This window comes from Anomaloglossus baeobatrachus, chromosome 12, assembly GCF_048569485.1.
Source record: "Anomaloglossus baeobatrachus isolate aAnoBae1 chromosome 12, aAnoBae1.hap1, whole genome shotgun sequence".
NCBI classification, from domain to species: Eukaryota; Metazoa; Chordata; class Amphibia; order Anura; family Aromobatidae; genus Anomaloglossus; species Anomaloglossus baeobatrachus.
Window position 1 is genome coordinate 42,504,737 of NC_134364.1, and position 22,208 is coordinate 42,526,944.

The window sequence follows — 22,208 nt, forward strand, 5'->3', positions numbered from 1 at the left end:
CTAGTTACGAGTACAGAGCACCCGAGCACGGTAGTGCCTGCTCATCACTAGTTACGAGTACAGAGCACCCGAGCATGGTAGTGCCTGCTCATCACTAGTTACGAGTACAGAGCACCCGAGCATGGTAGTGCCTGCTCATCACTAGTTACGAGTACAGAGCACCCGAGCATGGTAGTGCCTGCTCATCACTAGTTACGAGTACAGAGCACCCGAGCATGGTAGTGCCTGCTCATCACTAGTTACGAGTACAGAGCACCCGAGCATGGTAGTGCCCGCTCATCACTAGTTACGAGTACAGAGCACCTGAGCATGGTAGTGCCTGCTCATCACTAGTTACAAGTACAGAGCACCTGAGCATGGTAGTGCCTGCTCATCACTAGTTACGAGTACAGAGCACCCGAGCATGGTAGTGCCCGCTCATCACTAGTTACGAGTACAGAGCACCCGAGCATGGTAGTGCCCGCTCATCACTAGTTACGAGTACTGAGCACCCGAGCATGGTAGTGTCCGCTCATCACTAGTTACGAGTACTGAGCACCCGAGCATGGTAGTGTCCGCTCATCACTAGTTACGAGTACTGAGCCCCTGAGCATGGTAGTGCCCGCTCATCACTAGTTACCAGTACTGAGCACCTGAGCATGGTAGCGCTCGCTGACCACTAGTTACAAGTACTGAGCACCTGAGCATGGTAGTGCCCGCTCATCACTAGTTATAAGTACCTCGGGCACCTGGGCATGGTTCAGAACTTCTCCGTGGGTGTGGCCATGTTTTATTGTCCGTGGCCATTGTCCGAAGAGAAGAAGCAAACACCAAAAGAGAAATTCTGTGGTTTACACCCTGTTGGATGAAAAGAAAACATGCAACATTATTATTGGGGGGCTTAACTTTGAAACTCAGGGCCACAGAAGAAAAATAAAAAACTACCAATTTTCTACTGGGAACGTTTAACTAGTAAATCTGCAGTATATCTGCCCCCGGCCCTACAAACATAAGGGTAAAATCACATGTGTCGGATGATAAGCTAAAATGTTTGCTACTTAAAACTTGTTTAATTAATCAGAATGTGCGTGCGTGTGTGTGTGTTGTGGGGGGGGTTAAGTTTTTGCTTTTTTTTTTTTTCTTTAATTTCAAATGTTTGGGAGAGTTGCAGAAATATCTGCCACTGATGTATTGTTTGTGAATATTCCCTTAGGCTATGTGTCCACGGGAGAATGTAGCTGCGGATTTTTCTGCATCAAAATCCGCAGCTTTCCCGCAAAATCCGCACCTTTTCAAAGGTGCGGATTTACCGCGGAATTGCCGCGAATTTGATGCGGATTTTTTTTTTTTTTTCCCAATTTTAAAGCCAAAATCCGGATGAAAATCCGCAACAATAATTGACATGTTGCAGATTTTTCCGGATCAAAATCCGCACGAAATCCGCTGCGGAAAAATCCGCAGCGTGGGCACAGCATTTCCAAAATACCATAGAAATGGCTGGGAAGTGCCTGAGCTGCAGATTTTCGGGAAATCCGCGGCTTTTCCGTGAGAAATCCGCGGCAAAATCCGCGCATTTTCCGCAGCGTGGGCACATAGCCTAATAGTGTATGGCTGCAGTGGTCACACAGGCTAGAAAGTCATCACAGGAGCCGGCCATGCTGCGTTAAGACTATCAGAATACCAGTCAAGGGGTCCTTGGACGCAGCAAAGGAAGGTAGTATGAGGATTTATTTTTTTATTTTAAATGCTGCTATTTTCTGCAGAGAATTCACCAGGAAGATTTACACCCAAATTTTGTGGTGCCGATTTTCCTACTGTTATTTGTGAACATGCCCTTAAAGCTGGATATCCCAATTACTAATTGGAGGGCAAGTAGCTGTTATAATGTACTTGCACAAACAATGCTGAAGTTGGTTTATTATTTGTACAGTTTCTTATTTGGGGCTGAAGTTGGTTTATTATTTGCCGTTTCTTTTTCCGGGCTGAAGTTTGTTTCTTATTTATCCAGTTTCTTATTCAAGGCTGAGGTTGTTTTATTTGTCCAGTTTCTTACCCAGTTTCTTATTCGTCTGGTTTCTTATTTGTCCACTTTCTTATTCGGGGATGAAGTTGGGTTCTTATTCATCCAGTTTCTTATTCGGGGCTGAAGTTGGGTTCTTATTTGTCCAAATTCTTATTCGGGGATGAAGTTGGGTTCTTATTCATCCAGTTTCTTATTCGGGGCTGAAGTTGGGTTCTTATTTGTCCAAATTCTTATTCGGGGATGAAGTTGGGTTCTTATTCATCCAGTTTCTTATTCGGGGCTGAAGTTGGGTTCTTATTTGTCCACTTTCTTATTCGGGGATGAAGTTGGGTTCTTATTCATCCAGTTTCTTATTCGGGGCTGAAGTTGCGTTCTTATTTGTCCAGTTTCTTATTCGGGGCTGAAGTTTGGTTTTTATTTGTCCAGTTTCTTATTCGGGGCTGAAGTTGGGTTCTTATTCATCTAGTTTCTTATTCGGGGCTGAAGTTGCGTTCTTATTTGTCCAGTTTCTTATTCGGGGCTGAAGTTGGGTTTTTATTTGTCCAGTTTCTTATTCGGGGCTGAAGTTGGGTTCTTATTTGTCCAGTTTCTTATTCAGGGCTGAAGTTGCGTTCTTATTTGTCCAGTTTCTTATTCGGGGCTGAAGTTGGGTTTTTATTTGTCCAGTTTCTTATTCGGGGCTGAAGTTGGGTTCTTATTTGTCCAGTTTCTTATTCAGGGCTGAAGTTGCGTTCTTATTTGTCCAGTTTCTTATTCGGGGCTGAAGTTGGGTTTTTATTTGTCCAGTTTCTTATTCGGGGCTGAAGTTGGGTTCTTATTTGTCCAAATTCTTATTCGGGGCTGAAGTTGGGTTCTTATTCGCCAGTTTCTTTTTCGGGGCTGAAGTTGGGTTCTTATTCGCCAGTTTCTTTTTCGGGGCTGAAGTTGGGTTCTTATTTGTCCAGTTTCTTATTCGGGGCTGAATTTGGGTTCTTATTTGTCCAGTTTATTATTCGGGGCTGAAGTTGGGTTCTTGTTTGTCCAATTTCTTATTCGGGGATGAAGTTGGGTTCTTATTTGTCCACTTTCTTATTCGGGGCTGAAGTTGGGTTCTTATTTGTCCACTTTCTTATTCGGGGCTGAAGTTGGGTTCTTATTTGTCCACTTTCTTATTCGGGGCTGAAGTTGGGTTCTTATTTGTCCAGTTTCTTATTCGGGGCTGAAGTTGGGTTCTTATTTGTCCACTTTCTTATTTGTGGCTGAAGGGGGTTCTTATTTGTCCAGTTTCTTATTCGGGGCTGAAGTTGGGTTCTTATTTGTCCAGTTTCTTATTCGGGGCTGAAGTTGGGTTCTTATTTGTCCACTTTCTTATTTGTGGCTGAAGGGGGTTCTTATTTGTCCAGTTTCTTATTCGGGGCTGAAGTTGGGTTCTTATTCATCTAGTTTCTTATTCGGGGCTGAAGTTGGGTTCCTATTTGTCCAGATTCTTATTCGCGGCTGAAGTTGGGTTCTTATTTGTCCAGTTTCTTATTCGGGGCTGAAGTTGGGTTCTTATTTGTCCAGTTTCTTATTCGGGGCTGAAGTTGGGTTCTTATTTGTCCACTTTCTTATTCGGGGCTGAAGTTGGGTTCTTATTTGTCCAGTTTCTTATTCGGGGCTGAAGTTGGGTTCTTATTTGTCCACTTTCTTATTTGTGGCTGAAGGGGGTTCTTATTTGTCCAGTTTCTTATTCGGGGCTGAAGTTGGGTTCTTATTCATCTAGTTTCTTATTCGGGGCTGAAGTTGCGTTCTTATTTGTCCAGTTTCTTATTCGGGGCTGAAGTTGGGTTTTTATTTGTCCAGTTTCTTATTCGGGGCTGAAGTTGGGTTCTTATTTGTCCAGTTTCTTATTCGGGGATGAAATTGGGTTTTTATTTGTCCAGTTTCTTATTCGCGGGTGAAGTTGGGTTCTTATTTGTCCAGTTTCCTATTCGGGGCTGAAGCTGTTTTTTTATTCATCCAATGTCTTATTCGGGGCTGAAGTTCGTTCCTTATTCATCCAATTTCTTATTCGGGGCTGAAGTTCGTTCCTTATTCATCCAATTTCCTATTCGAGGCTGAAGTTGTACTTTTATTCCGCAAAAACCAACTTCAGTATCTTGCACAGCGCATTTCGTCTGGACGTCTGGACAGCTGTCTGCAAGTTAGTTTTTTGTTTGTTTTTTTTTATTTAAGTCCGTCTAACTTTTTACGCTAAAATTAAACTTTGCAATGAACTATTTGATATTTTATTTCTTTACAAACATATTCACCCTACAGCAGTGACAGAGGGGTCCTGATTTCTAAGGCTCCTTTAAGAAGGTCCATGCAAGTCAGGGCAATGCCTGCAGCTCAGATTCCTGTGCTTTCATTTTAGCACAGGAGGAGGGGGAGGCGAGCACCGAATACAAGGAAGTGACGACTCTATGGAGTTAAACAAGACAGAAAACAAGTTGTTTTTTTTTATGGACTGGGAGTTGTTGGCTGCTGAGATCTCTGCTGGAAGTCGCTCAGGGTGTGGGCCCCAGTCTTGCACTACTTGAGGAGCCTGATCAAAGATTTCCAGTTGCATGTTTTTTAAGGGATTTGCTTGTTACATTGTTGTTTTGAGCTTCTTCATATCGTGTGGATTTTGCACAGTGCAAGTGACAGGGGCAGCTGGTCCGGAGCCTGCAGCGCTCTGTGCAGGAGGGCAGCCCGGTCAGACAAGACTTTACTGCCTGGAGAATTAATACACTATGAGGATGACATTGGAACTTGCAAGTCTCAGAAAGGTTTGTGTATTACGTTATTACTACATTTTTGACTCCTTCTCTGTTAATGCTTGTGCAGCACCAAAAATTATATATAGGATCGATGTTATTATAAGCACTAAATGACGACTTGTCCCACCACCTGTACTTTTATCATATAAGTATTGTGCGCATGCATACTTGCAGTGATCACATATTATACCACAAAAAGGCAAAAGGTTATTGAAGTTGTGCAGAAAAGTTCCGCCATTCTAAGTAAACAGAAAAGGAAATGCAGGAAAAAGGCAACCAATATGGCACTTACTGCCAGGCGGAGATGTCTTTAATTGCTTAACATGAAATGCACCACACTCTTACATGGGTTACGCCTGGTATTAGAGCGCCTCTTCTGTAAAGTAAAGGCTGAGCTGCAATACCACACGCAGCCTGTGGACCGGTGTGGCACTGTTTGGGAAGAAAACAGACGTAGTTGTCTGATCCTGGACAACTTCTTTAGGTTCGATTTAGAAATCCAAGTATGGATCACAATGCTTGGACTCAAACGTGACCGCCCCAGATATGTCAAAGAGGCTGTTGAGTTCGGATCTAGAGACCTGTGGCCGGTTCGTGTATAAATCCGGTTTTATGGTAAGGCCATTCACATAGGGGTCAAGTTGCCTATTAAACAGGGACATTCACTAACTTTCTCATGTAGAACAGGACACATGCACAATTTAATAGTGGTTGCTGAGTAAAATAAAAGTATTAGCAATCAAAGGGTTTGGCACCTAAATAAATAAATAATAAAAAAATAATAAAAAAAAAATATATATATATATATATATATATATATATATATAATATGTTATTATATATATATATATATATATATATATATATATATATATATATATATATATATATATATATATATATATATAGCTTAAGATTGCTCAACTCTTACAGGGAGAAGGCCACGCCCCCAGTGAAAGCTGTCTGATAACACCCGCCTGGTCACAAAAAATAAATTAACTCATTAGGTGCTAAATACTTTGATTGCTAATATCATCCGCAACAGAGAGGCTACATTAAAAAAAAAAAAAAAAAAAAAGTTTATTCTGTTTTATGACACCTATTTATATTGTGGGTCCAGTTCAACATGAACAATTTGGTGAACGTTTGATTCTGCTTGGGATAAAAAAAAAACAAAACAAAAAAAAAACAGAGTAGTCACACATTTGGTGTTGCAGTATGAGTTAGAAACACACGGGTTGGTCATGAATTTCCTGACCCTAGCTGAACAGCCTCATTAAGGGAATCTGTCACCAGGTTTTTGCCACCAAGGCTGAGAGCAGCATAAGGTAGGGGCAGAGACCCTGATTCCAGCCATGTGTCGCTTACTGGGCCGCTTAGTGTAGTTTTCATAAAATCTATGTTTAATCAGCAGTAGATTATCATTACAGGACTACTTGGCGTGCTTCCAGGTAGTCCAGCATGTTCATGAGCTCTGTATAACTGCTAGATCTGCAGCAAAGAAAACAGTGATTTTAACAAAATGACAGCAAACAGCTCAGTAAGTGACATATCGCTGGAATCAGGGTCTCTGTCTCTACATTATACTGCTCTCAGATGGGGGAGTAAAATCTGGTGGCAAAGTCCCTTTAAGCCGTGGAGTTGGATCAGGAGACCGTGGCAGGGCCAGGATGCACCGACTGCAACACATAGATGTGTGTATGAAGCATAACCCTCACGATTAATTGTAATGTAATGAAGTTGGGCAACTAACAACAAGTAGATGACTATGGTGAAAGTGTTTGTACATGTGATATTAGTGCTCGGAGATTGGAACATCTGCAGGATCAGCAAACAATTTATTTTGGAAAGGACCACCTGCTGTGTGTGTGTGTGTGTGTGTGTGTGTGTGTGTGTGTGTGTACATACCTATCTACCTATACATATAGGAGGCAAGGAGAGTGTGTGTGTGTGTGTGTGTTTGTGTGTATATATATATATATATATATATATATATATATATATATATATATATATATATATATATATATATATATATATATATATATATATATATATATATATAAATATAAATTTATTATAATAATAATAATTAATATATTTTTTTTTATTTATTTATTTTTTTTATCCCATCCTAATCCATTATTACTTAAAAATAAGCAATGTCAGAGGCGTCTGTGGCACTTTCTGACTATAGTTGTAAGCATACATTTTTTTTTTTGTAATGTACATGTGTGTTGTGGAGTTGGGAAATGCCTTAGTTTAATGCTCACACATACAAATTGTTTAATTCCCACTGTGAAGTCCTACTGTATGGAGCCTGTAAGTATATACAGGTTCATTTCAAACTTTATCTTATTATTTTTGCAGCAATTTTTTTTGGGGGGGGGGGGGTGATACCCTTTCACCGCAGTACAGAAATGTTCTTGTAACAAATGTTGCAGCTTGCCAATTACAAAAATTGGTACAAACCCAGAACTGCAAAAAAACCCAAAACAAATGAGATCTTGCGCTTGGGGAAACAATCAGATAGTTGACAGTGTTTAACAGAATATGATGGCAAAACAATTTAGACCTTATTATTTTCTATGGCCCATTTTCCTTCTGCAAACCCTTGGTGCTTTTTTTTTTTTCTTTTTGTTTTGCATACAAGATAGGATGCATTCTGCCTCAAATGGGTTTTCCTCACAAACAAGGTTGATTTTAATCAATAAATCTTGGAATAATAATAATTTCCACAACTGGATGTGTTTATAAAAAAAATGTCCCTGTGCGGAGATAATCTTCTATATGTGTCCCTGCTATGTACTGTGTAATGGCTGTGTCTGACCGTACAGGCACAAAGTCTGATCACACCACATCTCCTGGGCCGGGGAGAAAGTAAGAAATAATACAGATATTACAGTACGGGATCACAGACAATTCTTTCTTTGAGGTAAAACATTTTTTAAAAACCAACAGGGAAATGTTTTATCTCACAGAAAGATGTCTTTTGCTCGCTCTCTTTTTCTCACTCTCTCTTTTTTTTCTGGAGTACAGTACTTCTCTGTTTCTCTTTTGTGGCTGAAATTCTGGGGACATTTTCTGGCAAGCTTGATCCAGCTCTGTTTTGCCAGAGCTGGGTGTGATTGGTATAAATTTAGTGAATTGTAATATTAGTTGGCCCTCCACCAATCTGATATTGACCTACACATGGATATGCAATTAATTTGGTGCGACCAGACAACCCCTTTACCATAACAACTAAGATGTGCGGATTCGTACCATACCATGTTGTAGCCACACACAAAGATAAGGTTTTTTTTTTCTAGCTCTAATAAATTACTCACTTGCCTAAAATGTGGTTATTTGATCATCCAGCCCAAAGGGAAGAGAGAGAGAGAAAATAAAAAAAAACCCCGAACCCGGATCGTGCAGGCGGATTCCCGGGTCCAGGTCGGACCCGGATGGGACGCTGAAACTGCACGGATCCGGATTTTTACAGTTCGGATCCGTTCAACACTAGCTATAATGCATCTAATCACTGGGGGACAAGGACAGGAGAGGCCCCTGTGCAAGAACCAAATCTGGGCCCTTTTTAGTCCATTAACTAATCATAATGCACAATTCCTCCTGCTTTGGGGGTGGATGTGATCCCCCTCACCTCTTAAGGGGGCTTTACATGGTAGCGATATCGCTAGCAATTTGTAGCGATAGCGAGCGTGTAAGTACCCGCTCCCGTCGCGCATGCGATTGTTTGTGATCGCTGCCGTAGCGAACATTATCGCTACGGCAGCGTCACACATACTTACCTGGTCGTCGTCATTGCTGTGACTGCCGAACAATCCCTCCTTCAAGGGGGTGGGACGTTCGGCATCACCGCAACGTCACTAAGCGGCCGGCCAATCAAAGCAGAGGGGCGGAGATGAGCGGGAAGTAACATCCCGCCCACCTCCTTCCTTCCGCATTGGGGCCGGCGGCAGGTAAGGAGACGGTCCTCGCTCTTGCGGTGTCACACATAGCGATGTGTGCTGCCGCAGGAGCGATGAACCACCTGGATAAACAACCCTTACCGATTTTTTGAGTTTGGGACGACCTCTCCATGGTAAACGATTTTCACCATTTTTGAGGTCGCTTAAGGTCGCACATAAGTGTCACACGCTGCAATATCGTTAATGACGCCGGATGTGCGTCACTAACAACATGACCCCGGCGACCAAACATTAACGATATCGTAGTGTGTAAAAGCCCCCTTTAGGCAGTTGTGCGGCTGCACCAATAATATGTCCGCCCCTGCATACATTCTTTTGCCAAACTTTTTCTTCGGAGTTGGAGGAACCTGTACAAAGAAATAGCCATATGACTTGGTAATGAAGTCTAGAGAATGAAATGTATTTTTTTTTTAAATAGGTTTTGTGGTTTCTGCCAAGAATCTTATTCGTTGCATAATGTTGCATATGTTGACGACTGACAACAGATGCCTTGTCTAGCTAAACTCTGCCATGGATCGCTTTCACACACCAGTATTTTGTAAGTCAAAACCAGGCTTGGAATAGAGGGGAAAAGAAAAATACTCTAGAAGCATTTACACCTCTTCTGTATTTTGGACCAACTTCTGATTTTGGCTTCCAAATACTTATGGAAAATAATGAACAAAATAATGTAATGTTAAAGTGGCCTTAGGGTTATTGATGAATGGACACTACCATGCTCGGGCTCTCAGTACTCCTAACTAGTGATGAGCGGGCACTACCATGCTCGGGTGCTCGGTACTCGTAACTAGTGATGAGCGGGCACTACCATGCTCGGGTGCTCAGTACTCGTAACTAGTGATGAGCGGGCACTACCATGCTTGGTACTCATAACTAGTGATGAGCGGGCACTACCATGCTCGGGTGCTCTGTACTCGTAACTAGTGATGAGCGGGCACTACCATGCTCAGGTACTCAGTGCTCATAACTAGTGATGAGCGGGCACTACCATGCTCGGGTGCTCTGTACTCGTAACTAGTGATGAGCGGGCACTACCATGCTCGGGTGCTCAGTACTCGTAACTAGTGATGAGCGGGCACTACCATGCTCGGGTGCTCTGTACTCGTAACTAGTGATGAGCGGGCACTACCATGCTCAGGTACTCAGTGCTCATAACTAGTGATGAGCGGGCACTACCATGCTCGGGTGCTCTGTACTCGTAACTAGTGATGAGCGGGCACTACCATGCTCGGGTGCTCAGTACTCGTAACTAGTGATGAGCGGGCACTACCATGCTCGGGTGCTCTGTACTCGTAACTAGTGATGAGCGGGCACTACCATGCTCGGGCTCTCAGTACTCCTAACTAGTGATGAGCGGGCACTACCATGCTTGGTACTCATAACTAGTGATGAGCGGGCACTACCATGCTCAGGTGCTCTGTACTCGTAACTAGTGATGAGCGGGCACTACCATGCTCAGGTACTCAGTGCTCATAACTAGTGATGAGCGGGCACTACCATGCTCGGGTGCTCTGTACTCGTAACTAGTGATGAGCGGGCACTACCATGCTCGGGTGCTCAGTACTCGGAACTAGTGATGAGCGGGCACTACCATGCTCGGGTGCTCTGTACTCGTAACTAGTGATGAGCGGGCACTACCATGCTTGGGTGCTCAGGTTCTCATTGCTCATAACTAGTGATGAGCGGGCACTACCATGCTCGGGTGCTCTGTACTCGTAACTAGTGATGAGCGGGCACTACCATGCTCGGTACTCGTAACTAGTGATGAGCGGGCACTACCATGATCGGGTGCTCTATACTCCTAACTAGTGATGAGCGGACACTACCATGCTCGGGTGCTCTGTACTTGTAACTAGTGATGAGCGGGCACTACCATGCTCGGGTGCTCTATACTCCTAACTAGTGATGAGCGGACACTACCATGCTCGGGTGCTCTGTACTCGTAACTAATGATGAGCGGGCACTACCATGCTCGGGTGCTCAGTACTCGTAACTAGTGATGAGCGGGCACTACCATGCTCGGGTGCTCTGTACTCGTAACTAGTGATGAGCGGGCACTACCATGCTTGGTACTCATAACTAGTGATGAGCAGGCACTACCATGCTCAGGTACTCAGTGCTCATAACTAGTGATGAGCGGGCACTACCATGCTCGGGTGCTCTGTACTCGTAACTAGTGATGAGCGGGCACTACCATGCTCGGTACTCGTAACTAGTGATGAGCGGGCACTACCATGCTCGGGTGCTCTGTACTCGTAACTAGTGATGAGCGGGCACTACCATGCTTGGTACTCATAACTAGTGATGAGCAGGCACTACCATGCTCAGGTACTCAGTGCTCATAACTAGTGATGAGCGGACACTACCATGCTCGGGTGCTCTGTACTCGTAACTAGTGATGAGCGGGCACTACCATGCTCGGGTGCTCTGTACTCGTAACTAGTGATGAGCGGGCACTACCATGCTCGGGTGCTCAGGTTCTCAGTGCTCATAACTAGTGATGAGCGGGCACTACCATGCTCGGGTACTCAGTGCTCATAACTAGTGATGAGCGGGCACTACCATGCTCAGTATCAGTGGCATAACTAGAGTTTGATGGGCCCTGGTGCAAAATTCGGACCGGGGTCCCCTTCCATGTACACTGACACTTAGGGTACGGGATAATGATGCTGACACTTGGCTCTTACCTCAGCACCCAGGTTTCCCATGATCTAAAATCCCTCTATCAGCACCCAGCTTTCCCATGATCTGATATCCATCTTGTCCACGACACCCAGCTTTCCCATGCTCCGTCATACATCTTTCTCTCAGCACTCAGCTTTCCCATATCAGAGCATGGGAAAGCTGGGTGCTGAGAGATGTACAGCAGAGCATGAGAAAGCTGGGTGCTGAGGGAAAGAGCCTTTTTCCCTCAGCACAAAACATTCCCATCCCCTGCTTGTATCTTTGTCCCCCCTCGTATATAGCTCTCCAAATACTATAATGGCCCCTACATAGCCTTCCAAATAGTAGGGTCCCACATAACCCTTCATATATTATAATACACTTCCATAGTCCTCCATGTATTATAATGCATTTCCTATAGTCCTCCATGTTTTATAATGCACCCCCACAGACCATGTGTAAGGTAGTCTCCATAATCCTCCATATATTATAATGTAGCCTTCATAGTCCTATATGTATTATAATGCAGCCCCATGAATCATCATATTGTATTATGCAGCCCCATACTCCTCCATGTATAATACACCCCTATATTCCATGTATAAGGTGTCATTCATTTTGTATTATGCAGCCCCATACTGCTCCATGTATAATGCACCCCTATAGTCCATGAATAAGGTGTCCTTCATGTTTATTATGCAGTCCCATAGACCTCCATGTATCATGCAGCCAGTCCCACCAGGGCCTCCATGTGTCATGCAGCCAGCCCCACCAGGTGTCATGCAGCCAGTCCCACCAGGGCCTCCATGTGTCATGCAGCCAGCCCCACCAGGTGTCATGCAGCCAGTCCCACCAGGGCCTCCATGTGTCATGCAGCCAGCCCCACCAGGTGTCATGCAGCCAGGCCCCCCAGGGCCTCCATGTGTCATGCAGCCAGCCCCCCCAGGTGTCATGCAGCCAGGCCCCCCAGGGCCTCTGTGTCATGCAGCCAGCTTCCCCCGGGCCTATATGTGTCATGCAGCCAGCTTCCCCAGGACCTCCATGTGTCATGCAGCCAGCAAAATAAAAAAACAAGTACCTCTCTTCTCCTTCCGACCCCTGCGACCGAGGTAGTTATGCCCCTGCCCCCATATGTCACACACCCTGCTCCCCATACAGCCTGCACCCCATAGCACACACCCTGCCCCACATATCTCACCCTGCCTGTACCCTAACTTACCCTTCTCAAACACTCTGCACCCCTTCACATGCTTCTGTCACAGTCTGCAGCCCTCATACCCCACTCACCCTGCACCCCTTCCCCCTCATGTTCCCTCTTTTCTCATTACCAGTCATGTGTCCAAAGTATCTTCTCCTGTTCTCTGCCCGGCAATCCTGTGTCTTCTCCCACACAGTCACATGGGCGTGACATCATCGCAGGTCCTGGTAGGGATAGATTCCGTCTGCCGTGTAGAAGCGCTTCTGCTCTGCTGCAGGTCAGGAACGCCTGGTGGGCCTCTCCAGATCAGGGCCCCCCCTGCTTACACTGGGCCCCCCCTGACTCACAGGCCGGCCCGATAACAGTCGCGCAGTCGGCCACTACACAGCGGCACTACACATAGGGGTCCGGCAGCCAGCTCTGCAGAGCGGCTTCCGGGCCCCTATAACCCTGCGGGCCCGGTCGCAGTGGCGACCTCTGCGACCGTGGTCGTTACGCCCCTGCTCAGTACTCGTAACTAGTGATGAACGGACACTACCATGCTCTGGCTCTCAGTACTCCTAACTAGTGATGAGCAGGCACTACCATGCTCAGGTACTCAGTGCTCATAACTAGTGATGAGCGGGCACTACCATGCTCAGGTACTCAGTGCTCATAACTAGTGATGAGCGGACACTACCATGCTCGGGTGCTCTGTACTCGTAACTAATGATGAGCGGGCACTACCATGCTCGGGTGCTCTGTACTTGTAACTAGTGATGAGCGGGCACTACCATGCTCGGGTGCTCTGTACTCGTAACTAGTGATGAGCGGGCACTACCATGCTCGGGTGCTCTGTACTTGTAACTAGTGATGAGCGGGCACTACCATGCTCGGGTGCTCTGTACTCGTAACTAGTGATGAGCGGGCACTACCATGCTCGGGTGCTCTGTACTTATAACTAGTGATGAGCGGGCACTACCATGCTCGGGTGCTCTGTACTCGTAACCAGTGATGAGCGGGCACTACCGTGCTCGGGTGCTCAGTACTCATAACTAGTGATGAGCGGGCACTACCATGCTCGGGTGCTCGGTACTCGTATCGAACAGTCAAACACTCGGATCTGAGCGACTGATGTCCCGAGTATAATGGAACTTAATAGGGCACTCGAGCATTTTTCCGGAAGATCCAGAAAAATACTCGAGTTTCCCATTGACTTAGATTATACTCAGTCAGTACACAAGGATCTGACTGCTCATTACGAGTACAGAGCACTTGAGCATGGTAGTGCCCGTTCATCACTGCTCAGGATTTGTGCACTTGATGTCTTTTTTAAGGGGGTAGGATCCATAACTGGCTTGAAAAATCATTTAACAAATCTTAAAATGAATTAACACATGCACTGAAATGTAAAATTGACTTTATGTGCATGTCTAAAGTCCTTTGTCACTTATTTTAACCACTTCACACTTTGAAAGAAGATAATTGTTCCAAAGAAGTGACCTGACCATTCTATTGGAAGATTCTTTTTTGAACAAACTATTTTAAAAATTAAAAAAGTGTTGGTGATAATGCTGCCGAAATAGGTAACCACAAAGTCATAAAAAAAAAAAAGCTTTAAACAAAAATACAGCCGGTGTCTTACTAAAGCATTTTGAGCTTGAAAATTACCTCTATGGGTCTGTCAAAATTCACGGTTGAGCACACGGATAGGATATGTGAGTGGTCAGTGATTTCACGAAGGCTTTGTTCACACTAGGGGCATGGTTTTAATCTCTAACAGATTTTATTGAAATGGTATGGCCCCGGACTCGCCACCATGCTGATGTTCTTGTATAAGGCAGTACTGGATTTGGTATATGTACGGGAGCCAATTCATTAGCAAAATGTTGTTTGCTAATCATTTTGATATCCTGAAGTTACATGGGTGTGCTCAGCCTGTTTCATTAGGGTGTGCCTTTAGTAGAAATATGCCATGTAGTAATCCACACCCCACCTCCATCCACCGCACCTCCACAACCATTGTATCGGCATATATGTATATCCATCTATAAAAGCCTCCAGCTTCTAATTTTATAACTGTACATGTGACAGCAGACAAGAAAGCAATATAGTGCTAGATGTAATACTACTATATATATATATATATATATATATATATATATATATATATATATATATATATATATATATATATATATATATATATATATATATATATATATAATTGCAGCTCTATCAAAAATTAAGAGACCACTGCAACATTTTCAGTTTTTTCTGATTTTTCTCTTTTATAGGTATATTTTTGAGTGAAATGTACATTCTTCTATTCTATAAACTACTGACAACGTCTCCGAATTTCCAAGCAATAAATTTTGTATTTATTTTCTGAAAATGAGAAATGGTAAAATAACAAAATAATGCATTGCTTTCAGACCTCAAAGAATGCAAAGAAAACAAGTTCATAATCATTTAGAAACAACAATACTAATAATGTTTTAACTCAGGAAGAGTTCAGAAATCAATATTTTCTGGAATAACCATGATTTTTAATCCCAGCTTTCATGCGTCTTGGCTGCTTTCCACCAGTGTCACACTGCTTTTGGGTGACCTTATGCCATTCCTGGTGCAAACTTTTAAGCAGTTCTTTGTTATTTGATGGCTTTTGTCTATCCATCTTCCTCGTGATTACATTCCAGAGATTTTCAATGGGGTTCAGGTCTGGAGATTGAGCTGCCCATGACAGGGTTTTGATGTGGTGGTCCTTCATAGACACATTGACCTAGCTGTGTGGCATGGCGCATTGTCCTGCTTGAAAAACCAGTCCTCAGAGTTGGGGAACATTGCTTGAGCAGAAGGGAGCACCTGTTTTTCCTGGATAACCTTGTATGCAGCTTGATTCATACGTCCTTCGCAAAGTTTAATCTACCCAATTCCAGCCTTGCTGAAGCATCCCCAGATCATCACCGATCCTCCACCAAATTTCACAGTGGGTGCAAGACACTGGCTTGTACGTCTCTCCAGGTCTCCATCTAACTTTTAGACCACCAAGTGTTAGGCAAAGCTAAAAATTAGACTTATCCGAGAAGATTACCTCACTCCAGTCCTCAATGGTCCAATTGGGCAGATAAAACTTTGAGTGGGCACTACCATGCTCGGTACTCGTAACTAGTGATGATCGACCGCTACCATGCTCGGGTGCGCTGTACTTTTATAAGCACCCGGGCATGGTAGTGCCCACTCATCATTAGTTATACTTCAAAAAGCAATTGTTAGTCTTCCTTAGATAAACGCAAACAGTGGTGCAGCGTTAGGGCCGCATGACATTCGTCTTGGTGTATGTAGTCTGTGGTTATTGTGTAACGTTGCTTTTGCAGGACACTCTTGCTGATTTGCATTGTAAATAGTTCGGCGCACAGCCCAGCCCATGGGACGATTGCCAAGTTCTCTGTCCTTTGACCTACTATCTCTTGTCGTGTTCCCTTTAGTTTATAGTTATGTTTGTGTGTCATCGCCAAGGATGAAGCAACTGAGTGTTCATGGTAAAAATAGTCCAACTCAGATAATTGTTTCAGGAACCTGAAGACGTCCTTCTGGAAAATCATTACAAATAATTGATCAATTTTTAATTGCTCTGCATTAAAGTAGTGGGTGCAGTTCTGAGCTTTGTCATTTTTACCATCTGGTGTAATTTAATATTATTTTATATATATTTTTTTTATGTTTTATATTTAAGACTAGATTCACCCTTACGTCTGTTGACAAACCAAAAAGCTGAATGCCAGCGTGAACCAAACCTAAGCGGTCCCCTAAGGGTCCCCTAAGTAAAGCTTCTTACTCGGATAATGAATCTTGGTCATGTGAAACGGCAGGCTATATGCACACGCTGCAGTTTTTGTTGCAGTTTTGTTGTCAACAATTCTGACATCTGACTGTTGTGAATGTCAGGCATGTTTTTGCTACTGTGAGGCTCCCTCTTGTGGCCAGGAATGGTTTGGACAGAGATCAGGTGTGCTGGAGCAATGGGCGTTTCCATTGCTAACTCTCTGCATATTTAAACCTTGGTCTGCTGGCAGGCTGAGCCGGTCGTCATTTGTTCCTTGGTTTTCCAGCCTTCTCATCTTGCTCCAGACCACATCTACCCCAGATAAGTGCTTGGTTCTTTCTAACGTTGTTTTGTTCTTTTGTTCTTATCTAGGTTTGTAATTTTCTGTGGTTATTGTCAGTTTATTTGCATGCCGAAATCTTCCCTCTCTGTTGATTAGCTGGGAAGCTCCCTGCAGCTATGTTTGGAGTTTTGCTCCTATAAGTCCATGTGTTTGTTGCTTCTTGTATTTGTAATTGTTCCTGTTTTATGTTCATTGGTTTGACAAGAGCATCTGATATAGGACGGAGTTCAGATCGTGCGATCTGAGGGCTTTTTGTACTATCAGGTATTTGGATGATTTTTTTAGGGTTTTTCTCTGGCCACCATCAGCCCCTTTCCTATGCGTTCCTATTTAGTCAATGGGGCCTCACCTTTGCTAATCCTATCATCCATCTGTGTATTGTGTTTTCCTATATCACCGTAGTCTTTGAATGTGGGGGGCTTGCTATACCTTTGCGGTCCATTTCTGAGGCAGAGAGTTATTAATGTTTTTTTCCATTTAGGATAGCTAGTTCTCCGGCTGGGTCCGCGGTGCATAGGATGTTAGTTCACCCCTCAGCTACTTCTAGTGTTGCTGGTTAGTAAGGGTATGGCGGCCAGATTAGTTGCCGATGCTCTTGTAACCTTTTTTGCCAATTATCTATTGTGATCTTCCATGGTTCCGGATCATAACATCTGACTTCCCAGCAAAGTGTATGAGAATTCAGATTTGCTGAGCGCACATTGCAGTTTTTTGTCTGCAGTTTATGTCACAAAGTTCTGACAATAAAAAATGCAGCATGTTCACTTCTTGCTTTTTTATCGCAGTTTTGTCACGCTTTCTATACTGACAAACACATGAAATCAGAATTGACAAAAATGCACCAAAAAACGCACCATTATAACAAGCATTTTATTTGACATTTCCAGGCTCTCTGTGACAAGGTGCAGTTTTGGATGCAGATTGGGTGCAGATTTTGCAACAACAAAACTGCAGCTTGCGCATATAGCCTAAGGTTCATCCACACATCTGTGAGAGTGTCGCCATCCAAGACAAAACCACACTCACACGTTCGGTATTTGGTGAGGGTTTTGTTTTTTACCTCAGGGTTTGTCAAAACCAGGAGTGGAACAATCAGAGGAAAAGTATAATAGAAACTTGCACATGTTGAGTATTTGGTGAGTATACAGTGTGTCCACCCATATCCTGTCCACCGCCATTAACTTGAGAAAGGCGGCAGCTATAGGCATAGAAGTGGTGTCTAGGTATAGTAAAGTAGCCATGCGCTACGCAATGAAACCAACTATAGCGCTACCTGGTGGATAACAACGGAGTTAGCATTTTTATCTCGAAAACAGAATGAGATAGAAAACAAAAGTGAATTACAAAGTTGCAGGGCATCATCAATTCAATACAAATCGACAATTTGATACCGAAATGCTATGATATGAAACCCATGACCCCCCCCCCCCCCAAACATTGAATGTTTGTCACTCATAGGGCGCTCATTTAACTTTGATGCTCATAGTGGCCCCCGTCAGCTGCAATGCACATCTGGACTCTGCACAGCATACTGTATCTTGCTGCACATTGTGCAATATGGTAAGTGACATGTTTGCACAAGCATCTGTGATACATCGTCGTAGGTCCTGCAATGTTGGTGGAGAGGTCGCATACACCTGCTGTTTGATGTAACGTCACAGAAAGAAGTACAATGGGGTCAGGTCAGGTGAGCGTGGAGGCCACTCCACACAGCCACCATACCCAATGACTTGTAGGAAGGTCTCCATGAGGTATCGCTTCACGTCCGCAGCCTTGTGAGTTTTACATGTTCTAATCATAGCATTTCTGTATGCAAGGTGTCGATTCGTATTGAATTGATGATGCCCTACAACTTTGTATTTCACTTTTTTTCTCTATATCGTTCCTTTTTCAAGATAAAAATGCTAACTCCGTTGTTTTCCACCAGGTGGCGCTATAGGTGGTTTCATTGCGTAGCACATGACTACTTTACTATACCTAAACACCACTTCTATGCCTATAGCTGCCGCCGTTCTCAAGTTAATGGCGGTGGACTGGATATGGGTGGACACACTGTATATAACCTCAGTATCTGCACAACCACATGCATATGAGTGTTAGGTGAGATTTTTACCTCAGAATCTGTAAGGCCATAAGCATAAGAGTATTTGGTGAGGTTTTTACCTCGGTATTTATAAGGCCACGTGCATAAGAGGATTTGGTGATGTTTTTACCTCAGTATTTATAAGGCCACGTGCATAAGAGGATTTGGTGAGGATTTTACCTCAGTATTTGTAGCCAAACCAGAAGTGGAACAATCAAAGGGAAAGTATAAGGCTATGTGCGCACTGGAAAATGGAATTTTCTCAAGAAAATTCCGCAGGCATTGAAAGATTACTGTACCCGCGGTAAAAAACCGCGGCAATCCGCACCCGAAAACCGCATGCGGTTTGCCGCGGTTTTACCGCAGTATTGTTCGTGGTTTTGCCGCGTGCGGGTTGGTACATGTGCTTTATTGCATTCAATGCAATAAAGCACATTGAAAAAAAAAAAAGTAATTTCATTCTGAGATAGAGAAATAGACAGAAGAATAGATAGATAGACAGACAGAGGGATAGATAGAAGGATAGATAGATAGATAGATAGATAGCGTCCCTGTGAGCACACGCTGCATTTCTCCCGAGCGGTAATGTGTGTTCACATTACCGGCCGTGGGAAATGCCCTGTGGTTACCTCTGCAGGCTCGTTACGAGGCTGTATTCAGCGCTGTGTGTTAGTCGCGGCTGGATGCAAGCATCGCAGGACGTGGATTACGCGGTGTGTTTCGGGGGGTTAATAAACGGGTGAACCAGGGGCTTTTTTGTGTTTTATTTAAAATAAAGGATTTTTCTGTGTGTGTGTTTTTTCACTTTACTTACTGGTTGATCATGTCAGCTGTCTCATAGACGCTGCCATGATCAAGCCTGGACTTAGTGGCGGTGATCCGCTGCCATTAACTCCTTACATTACCTTGATTGCCACTGCATCACGGCAACAAGAGGAGTCGGGGACACTCCGGGACTGTCGCATAATGCATGCGCCAGTCCCGGGGCAGCTGCGGCTGATATTCTCGGCTGCGGAAGGTGGGAGGGAGGCGGGGGACATTAACCCTGCCCCTCGCCCTCCACAGCCTGAGAATACCGGGCCGCCGCTGTGTGTTTACCTCGGCTGGAAGGTAAAAATACAGCGGAGCCCATGTGTTTTGTTTTCTATATTTCCGTTTGCTTTCTATGTGTATTCTATATGTCTGTGTCTGTGTGTGTCTGTGATGTGTGTGTGTGTGTTTACTCTCTGCTCCGCTTCCTCTTCCTGTCATAATGACATCACTTCCCTGCAAACCGCAGGCAAGCGATGTACATTACCGCAGGTAAACTGCGAAATACCAAAGGGAATAACGCAGGAAAACGCAATGAACCGCACAGAATTTGCTGCCTGCGTTATTCCCTGCGGGATTTCACGATTACATGGCAGTTAATGGAGTGAAATCCGAAAAGCGATGTGTGGAAAAGAAGTGACATGCAATTGTTTTTGCTGCGGGAATCCCGCAGCAAAACATGCAGCTGTCAAATTCCGCATAGTACGCACAACATTTTTTTTTTTCCATAGGTTTTGCTGGTGATTCAATGCAGAGATGTTATGAACATTTTCTGCAGCGAAACATGTAGCAAATCCGCAGGAAATCTGTGGCAAAAACCGGTAAGTGCGCTCAGGGCCTAAGGCTGCTTTCACACATCCGATTTTTGCTGTGCGGCACAATCCGGCTCTTTGAAGAAAAAACGCAACCGTTTTTTTGCCGCCGGTTGCGTTTTTTCCGCATAGACTTTCATTAGTGCCGGATTGTGCCGCATGGCCTTGCGTTCGGTCCGGTTTTTGCCGGATGCGGCATATTTAGCCCATGCAGTGGGCGGATGGAACGTTGCCTGGCACGTTTTTTTGTCCGGCAAAAAAAAACGCATCGCGCCGCATCCTGCCGATGCGGCGCTTTTTCCAATGCATGCCTATGGATGCCGGATGCGGCACGATGCGGCAAAAACCACATCCGACCGCCGCATGCGTTTTTATTGCACTGTGCATGCTCAGTAGCGTGCCGCAACCGGCAAAAAACTTGTGCAAAGGATGCGTTTTTTTCGCCGCATCCGTTGCATAGGTTTTAGAGCCGGATTTAGCTGCACTGCTAAAACCAGATGTGTAAAAGCAGCCTAATAGAAACACAGCACCATTTCTGGATTTTTTACCCACTCCTACTTTTGTCTTACAAATTTTGAGGTAAAAACCTCACCAAATACTCAACGTTTTCACATGGGTAATACTTTTCTTCTGTCTGCTCCTCTCCTCATTTTGGCTTACAAATACTGAGGTAAATATTTCACTAAATACTCGACATGTTCATGTGGCCGAGTAGTCTGCATTCCTCTGCTCCTCACAGGCCGTGTTAGTTGCATCTATATATCATATTTTTTTTGTCCATTGGCTCTGACAAGATATCAGTTAAAAACAGATGAAATTTACATGGAGCTTTGGAGTATAAAATCTTTCTTTTGTATTTCTTCCATTTTATACGGATCCCTATAAGCTTTAATGGCAGAGTCTGTTCTGTAAACTGGATGAGAGCTGGAAGTGCTCAGTCTCCCGGGTTGGACACACAGATCCGGTTTTATCATGGATGTGTCTATGGCCGGGGTCACATGAGTATAAAAATCAGCCCCATTCTCATCTTTTCCCATCTTACAGAATTGTAATGTATCCCTAAAAATTGAGGGTCATACTATGGCTCAGTTTTGTTTGTTTTTTTTTTTTGCACTGTACTGATTTCGAAGTCACGTTGCAGCATGCGGAATACAGCTGAGAATAAAGCTGAGGATCTGCACCGCCACACACAATAACACTGCTCCTTTTTTTTAAATGGGATTGTGTAGCGCCGCTGAACCCCTGAATCAGGGAGCTACAAGGTACTGTATCCCCACCAGGATGCAGGGCCTACCCCCTAGGGACCCAGAAGACCAGTGTCGGTAACAACACAAGCATTCCAGAAAATCCCTGTTTTTCCCCAATTTACCCCATAGAATGGTACCAGGCTAGAGTTGGACCAATTGATGGCCGCCTAGAGGTGGAACCAATCCAGTCCACTAGACAACCGGGTGGGAGGGGCAGACAGTGGACAGTCAGACAGTAGTCAGAGTGAGTCGGTGACAGAGGAAGAACAGAAGTGAACAGTGACCTGAGGGCCCAGGCGGTTAGTTGCCAGTGGAGTACTCCCAGAACCACGCACCAACGGGGTACAGAATCCTAGGTCAGGCAAACGCTCCAGGCAGACCTGATAAAATCTGCACAGTGAGGGGACCATCAAGGACCTCACAGACCTTGAAGTTCGAGACACAGTAGCATCAGGAGAACTGGGGACAGGACCAGAGACTCCGACACCACAGGGTTCACGCTACCGTCATA

The 22,208-nt window shown here is 44.3% G+C and overlaps 1 protein-coding gene across 1 annotated transcript in view; it reads left to right on the top strand.

Moving 5' to 3' along the window:
* The first annotated feature begins 4,487 nt into the window (after positions 1-4,487).
* The window catches only part of MIDEAS (mitotic deacetylase associated SANT domain protein), a 143,322-nt gene continuing 125,601 nt past the window's right edge, over positions 4,488-22,208 (top strand). The window contains exon 1 of the mRNA XM_075330262.1: positions 4,488-4,773. The gene's annotated coding sequence lies outside the window, so the exon portion shown is untranslated. The remainder of the gene's footprint in view (positions 4,774-22,208) is intronic.